Consider the following 7,048-nt stretch of genomic DNA (forward strand, 5'->3'; position numbering starts at 1 on the left):
TTTCAATTGCTTTTTTTTCCCCTTGTTTTCTTGCTTCATATGTTTCCCCTTCGACTTCCTGGAGCCCATACACAAAGACTGACCTCACCCTTTCATTCTCCCACTGCATATCCCTGTGTATCCCCTCATTTAATTTGGTTTCCTCCACTGCAGCTTTCCTTTCATCAGTTTCACTGGCTAATGTACTTGGGCTCAGTGGCCTGTCATTTTCCCTTCTCGGCTTTCCTTGGGCTCTGTTGTTGTCTGTTAGGGCCTCCACATAAAGCTTAGCTCTTTCATTTGCTACAGTCTCCTCTGATAGAGCATCTCCATGCAGTTGTGCCCCTTCTTTCCCTACAGTCCCCTTATTTGTGGCTGAGGTAGCAGTCTCTGTTGTCAATCCCAAAATGTTCTTTAGTTCTTTAGGCTGTTTCAGATTTTTCAATTCCTCTTCTAAACTCTGTATCCTAGCTTCTGCTGCTTTGACATGCACCTCCCACTTCCTGCTTTCCATATCTATCCTCTCTTCCATTCTCATGCTAAGTTCTTCTAGTTTCTTTTCCCATTCATGATCCCTTTTTATGAGCTCTGCTGCCCAATCTTCCTTTGCATTTTCCTCCTCCTGTCCCTTGGTTTTTCTTGTTGCTCTCTGGCAACCCATTTTTGTTTTATCCTGATTGCCTCAGAGTGGGAAACCTATGTAGTTCTGTATGTTAGGTTAGTAGTGTGTATGTCAGAGTGTGGGGGGGGGGTGAAGTAGTGGAGGAACTGTGGCTATGTGGGAGCTGAGTGGGGAGGGGTGGGGAGGGTTTAGGGTGAACGGGGGAGGGGAGGGTGATCGAGGGAGGGGAGGGATCAGGGGAAGTAGTGAGATGTCGGTGGTGAGGGGGGAGTGTATGTGTGTCTGGATATGTGTGTGTGTGTGTGTGTGTGTGTGTGTGTGTGTGTGTGTGTGTGTGTGTGTGTGTGTGTGTGTGTGTGTAATTTTGTGTGTAATTGTGTGTGGAATTATGTGTGGGTTTATTATGTACTGAAAGGTAGGTGGCTTGTGCGTTTAAGGTAAGTCTCAGTGGTCCTTGGCTGCCCACACCTTCTTGTGACCTGACCCCCAACCTCCTGGGACTTACCGCACTTACTTACAGTGTGTGTGTGTGTGTGTGTGTGTGTGTGTGTGTGTGTGTGTGTGTGTGTGTGTGTGTGTGTGTGTGTGTGTGTGTGTGTGTGTGTGTGTGTGTGTGTGTGTGTGTGTGTGTGTGTGTGTGTGTGTGTGTGTGTGTGTGTGTGTGTGTGTGTGTGTGTGTGTGTGTGTGTGTGTGTGTGTGTGTGTGTGTGTGTGTGTGTGTGTGTGTGTGTGTGTGTGTGTGTGTGTGTGTGTGTGTGTGTGTGTGTGTAATTATGTGTCGAATTATGTGTGGGTTTATTATGTGTCTGAAAAGTAGGTGGCTTGTGCTTGGAGTGTAATGTAGATTCTCAGTTGTCGCTTGTGTCCACAACCTCTTGTGACCTGACTCCCACCCTTGCAGTGTTGCCTATATCACCTGCTTATAGTGAGTTAATCGCCTTGTTCAATGGATTACCATTTGCTAAACCTTATTGAATACTTGAGTGCCTATTCTTTATCGTGCTATGAGAGTTAGACCATTCACATTCAGCTTGGCGGTTAATTGGAACCTGGACCCCACACCCAAACAACCACTCATAGGTGATACAGTACTTGTAGTGCAGCTGTAGCAGTGTAGATTGTCCAGGTCGATGTGACGTCCTGGAGTAGATCCAGCTCGATGTACGTCCTGGCGTAGATCCACCTCAATTTCTTCTCGTTAATAATGTACCCTATTCACTGTATTTCTTTCACTGGTCACACTATTGTTTCACTTTATTAAAATCTTGGGTGACACTTGGCAACGCCGCCTTCACACTAGCCTGCGCCACAACGCTTTTATTTTCCAGATCACTTTCAAAATTGTGGCTCTCCCCACACTTGTGTGGCTCAGGCAATTAAAAAAAAAAACACTTCTAGGATTGTTGACTACCCTGACACACTTAGCAACCCTTGCAGAACACTTAGTAGCCCTCAAAAACACTTAAATCCCCGGAGCACCGACGGCGTGACTAGCGCGCTCGCTGTCCCTACTGTGTGTGTGTGTGTGTGTGTGTGTGTGTGTGTGTGTGTGTGACATAGAATCTTCATAGTACTTCTGCAACAACAAAATATAATGACTAGTACATCTAATAATGGCTTCTACAGGGATGGTGATGTCTTGCATATGTCAAGAGAAAAGTTATAACTACAGGCCACATATTTAAACTCACCATGTAATCTGCATCGCAGATAAATGGATAAAGTATAAGAGAATCACACACCATGTGTTGGAGCCCATGACCACACCAAACTGTTGTTGGTGTTGTTAAGGGCCCCTAGAGGTGGTGCAGTATTATCCTGCTGCTGCTCCTCACAGGACCAGTATCACTACAATCTCCCCCTTCTAAAATATCAGAGACAGTAATCTCCCAAACTGTTAGGTGGGCGACGTACACGTCCCGACCTTCGTAGCCCTTGAGCCTCTTCACCAGGTTCGATATTTTCCAGCGGGGTTTGATTAACTGCTGGAGCAGAATCCTCTATTTCCATAGGGGTAGTCTCAAGGGGCTTTCCAGGAGAAAACGAAGCATCTTTCACATCTATTGGTGTATCTTGAGATTCAACACTAATAGGGATTTCAACTGGGGCTAAATGTCTTGTAGATACTGTAGTCTCTTCACCATTTTGGTAGCGAATGTGGGCGTAATGTGGATTAGCTTGCAGGAGCTCTACCTCTTCCACTAAAGGATCCGTCTTGTTCATCCTACGGTGACTCTTCAGGAGAACGGGTCCAGGATGACATAACCAAGTGGGCACGGAGGCTCCCGTAGAGGAACGACGTGAATAGTTGAGGAGTCTTTCATGAGGGGTTGCATTAGTAGCTGTGCACAGCAGTGATCTAATAGAGTGAAGAGCATCCGGTAGGACAGTTTGCCAGTGTTGAACAGGTAGATTGCGCGACTTTAATGTCATTGTAACTGCCTTCCATATAGTACCATTGAACCGCTCCACTTGACCATTGCCTTGAGGGTTGTAGCTTGTTGTTCTGCTGCAGGCAATACCTTTGCTAGCCAAAAACTCCTGAAGTTCGTTACTCATGAACGAGGATCCCCTGTCTGAATGGATATAAGCTGGCATACCAAAAATAGAGAACAACTGTGAAAGACAACTAATAACAGTTGAAGCAGCCATATTTGCACAGGGGAATACAAAGGGAAACCTTGAATATTCATCTACTATGTTAAGGAAATACCTATTCTGATTTGTGCTTGGTAGAGGTCCTTTGAAATCTATATTCAATCTTTCGAAAGGCTGGGTGGATTTTATGAGATGAGTCTTCTCTGGCTGATGAAAGTTTGGCTTGCACTCTGCACATACTCTGCATGCTCTGATCACTTGTCGCACATCTTCCACTGAGTAGGGCATGTTCTTTGATTTGACAAAATGGTACAGGCGTGTAACTCCTGGGTGACACAAAGCCTTGTGGAGAGATGAGAGTGATTGCAAATCATGACATGCTGCTCCACAGTGGGACCTAGAGAATGCATCAGGTGAGATGTTCTCTTGACCCGGTCGGTACAGGATATCAAAGTCATAACACGATAGTTCCATCCTCCAGCGTAATATCTTGTCATTCTTTATCCTACTTTTGTGCCTCTTGTCGAACATATACATCACGGACCGTTGGTCAGTCCTTATGGTGAAATGTCTACCAGTTAAATAATGCCTCCAGTGGCGAACTGCTTCTATGATGGCCTGGGCTTCCTTTTCTACAGCAGCATAACATTTCTCTGATCCTTGAAAAGTTCTCGAAAAGAAGGCTACTGGTCGTCCTGCCTGAGATAAGACTGCAGCAATGGCAATGTCAGATGCATCCGTTTCCACTTCGAATGGTAGGGACTCATCAATGGCTTGAACTACTGAGTTTTCAATGTCCTGTTTGAGAGTATGGAAAGCGGCTTCTGCTTCCTTTGTCACAGGAAATGTGGTAGCACTCAATGGGCGGACTTTACTTGAATAGTTGTAGATCCATTGTGAGTAATAAGCAAAGAGACCAAGAGTTCTTCGGAGTGACTTTTTGTCTTGAGGCATTGGAAGTTCCCGTAGAGGTCGTAGTCGTTCAGGGTCTGGGAATATTGAACCTCCTTCCACTACATAACCAAGGATGCTAAGCCTTTTAGTTGAAAAAGTGCACTTTTCCTCATTGTAACTGATATTTTTCTTCTTGGCGGCTTCCAAAAACTTATCAAGGTTTGCATCATGTTCCTCCTGGGTCTTGCCACAAATGGTAACATTATCTAAATACGCGTAAGTTCCCATGAGTTGCTCTTCCTGAATGAGTGAATCCATAATTCGTTGGAAGCAGGCTACCCCATTGGTGACTCCAAAAGGGACTCTGGTAAACTGATACAGGCCATCACTAGCCTGAAACGCTGTGTATGGTTTATCTTCATTCCTTATAGGGACTTGATGATAGGCACTCTGCAGATCAATTGTGCTAAACACGTAGTACTGAGCAATTTTGTAGGTTTAATATACTGAGACTTGAGGGTTTTGATAGCATCTTCAGGACTTTCAGAAGCTGCATGGTAGTGTCACCTTAACATATGGAGGTGAACTGCCTCCTCTTGTTGTCTGTGGACTTAGCACTTTAAGGGTAGACCCACCAAAGCTGTTTGCAAATCTTACTGCGGATTGCCATCCTATATCAGCTAAGTCACGCCGCTATTCTTATGAGGATCGGATGTTCATTGAGAAAGAAACTCAGAGGCTGCTGAAGGAGGGTATTATAGAACCGAGTGATTCTCCTTGGCGTGCACAGGTTGTTGTTGTTAAAGATGGTTATAGGAAACGGAGACTGGCTATCGATTACTCTGAGACAATCAACAAATTTACACTTCTTGATGGGTACCCTCTACCTCGAAAGACTCCTCAACTATTCACGTCGTTCCTCTACGGGAGCCTCCGTGCCCACTTGGTTATGTCATCCTGGACCCGTTCTCCTGAAGAGTCACCGTAGGATGAACAAGACGGATCCTTTAGTGGAAGAGGTAGAGCTCCTGCAAGCTAATCCACATTACGCCCACATTCGCTACCAAAATGGTGAAGAGACTACAGTATCTACAAGACATTTAGCCCCAGTTGAAATCCCTATTAGTGTGGAATCTCAAGATACACCAATAGATGTGAAAGATGCTTCGTAGGTATTACACTCAGAAATAGCCTCATATATCTTAGGTGACACAAAATTGATGAGCAGACTTAGTTTATCTAGATCTTCTTTAGGAAGGGCTCCCAAGAAGTTTTCGAAAGTCTTAAACCAGTGCTTCCATTCCTGAGCAGCCGTTGATAAGCTGGGGTCACAGTCTAGCCTCTCAGGTTTCAGTAAACGCTCCATGTTGTGATGTAGTCTAGCGCAGGATCACCACCAGGTAGCCCAGGATTCTATGTTCAATAAATTGTTGTGATAGAAACACAGGCCTTATCTCTAGGCTTTATTGAACATAGAATCTTCATAGTACTTCTGCAACAACAAAATATAATGACTAGTACATCTAATAATGGCTTCTACAGGGATGGTGATGTCTTGCATATGTCAAGAGAAAAGTTATAACTACAGGCCACATATTTAAACTCACCATGTAATCTGCATCGCAGATAAATGGATAAAGTATAAGAGAATCACACACCATGTGTTGGAGCCCATGACCACACCAAACTGTTGTTGGTGTTGTTAAGGGCCCCTAGAGGTGGTGCAGTATTATCCTGCTGCTGCTCCTCACAGGACCAGTATCACTACATCAATTCCTCTCAGTATTTTGTAAGTCGTTATCATGTCCCCCCTATCTCTCCTGTCCTCCAGCGTCGTCTGATTGATTTCCCTTTACCTCTCCTCATAGAATATACCTCATAACTCTGGGACTAGTCTTGTTGCAAACCTTTGCACTTTCCCTAGTTTCTTTACATGCTTGGCTAGATGTGGGTTCCAAACTGGTGCCGCATACTCCAATATGGGCCTAACATATAAGGTGTACAGGGTCCTGAACGATTCCTTATTAAGATGTCGGAATGCTGTTCTGAGGTTTGCCAGGCGCCCATGTGCTGCAGCAGTTATTTGGTTGATGTGAGCTTCAGGAGATGCGCCTGGTGTTATACTCACCCCAAGATCTTTTTCCTTGAGTGATGTTTGTAGTCTCTGGCACGCTAGACTGTACTCCGTCTGCGGTCTTCTTTGCCCTTCCCCAATCTTCATGACTTTGCACTTGGTGGGATTGAACTCCAGGAGCCAGTTGCTGGACCAGGTCTGCAGCCTGTCCAGATCCCTTTGTATTTCTGCCTGGTCTTCGATCGAATGAATTCTTCTCATCAACTTCACGTCATCTGCAATCAGGGACACCTCGGAGTTTATTCCTTCCGTCATGTCGTTCACAAATACCAGAAACAGCACTGGTCCTAGGACTAACTCCTGTGGGACCCCGCTGGTCACAGGTGCCCACTCTGACACCTCGCCACGTGCCATTACTGGCTGCTGTCTTCTTGACAAGTATTCCCTGATCCATTGTAGTGCCTTCCCTGTTATCCCTGCTTGGTCCTCCAGTTTTTGCACTAATCTCTTGTGTGGTACTGTGTGAAATGCCTTCTTGCAGTCCAAGAAAATGCAATCCACCCACCCCTCTCTCTCTTGTCTTACTGCTGTCACCATGTCATAAAACTCCAGTAGGTTTGTGACACAGGATTTCCCCTCTCTGAAACCATGTTGGCTGCTGGTGATGAGATCATTCGCTTCTAGATGTTCCACCATTCTTCTCCTGACAATCTTTTCCATGATTTTGCATGCTATACATGTCAGTGACACTGGTCCCGTAGTTAAGTGCTTCATGTCTGTCTCCTTTTTTAAAGATTGGGACCACATTTGCTGTCTTCCATGCCTCAGGCAATCTCCCTGTTTCGATAGATGTATTGAATTTGGTTGTTAGGGGTACACAT

General features: G+C 45.2%; 1 long non-coding RNA gene across 1 annotated transcript; it reads right to left on the reverse strand.

Moving 5' to 3' along the window:
• Positions 1-5,542: 5,542 nt before the first annotated feature.
• LOC138851493 (uncharacterized) lies at positions 5,543-5,790 on the reverse strand. The gene is made up of 2 exons (XR_011391251.1): positions 5,701-5,790; positions 5,543-5,585 (listed from the first exon to the last, which is right to left on the reverse strand). It is a non-coding gene; the product is annotated as an uncharacterized lncRNA (long non-coding RNA).
• Positions 5,791-7,048: the final 1,258 nt, after the last annotated feature.

Source organism: Cherax quadricarinatus, unplaced genomic scaffold (assembly GCF_038502225.1).
Source record: "Cherax quadricarinatus isolate ZL_2023a unplaced genomic scaffold, ASM3850222v1 Contig786, whole genome shotgun sequence".
Classification (NCBI taxonomy): domain Eukaryota; kingdom Metazoa; phylum Arthropoda; class Malacostraca; order Decapoda; family Parastacidae; genus Cherax; species Cherax quadricarinatus.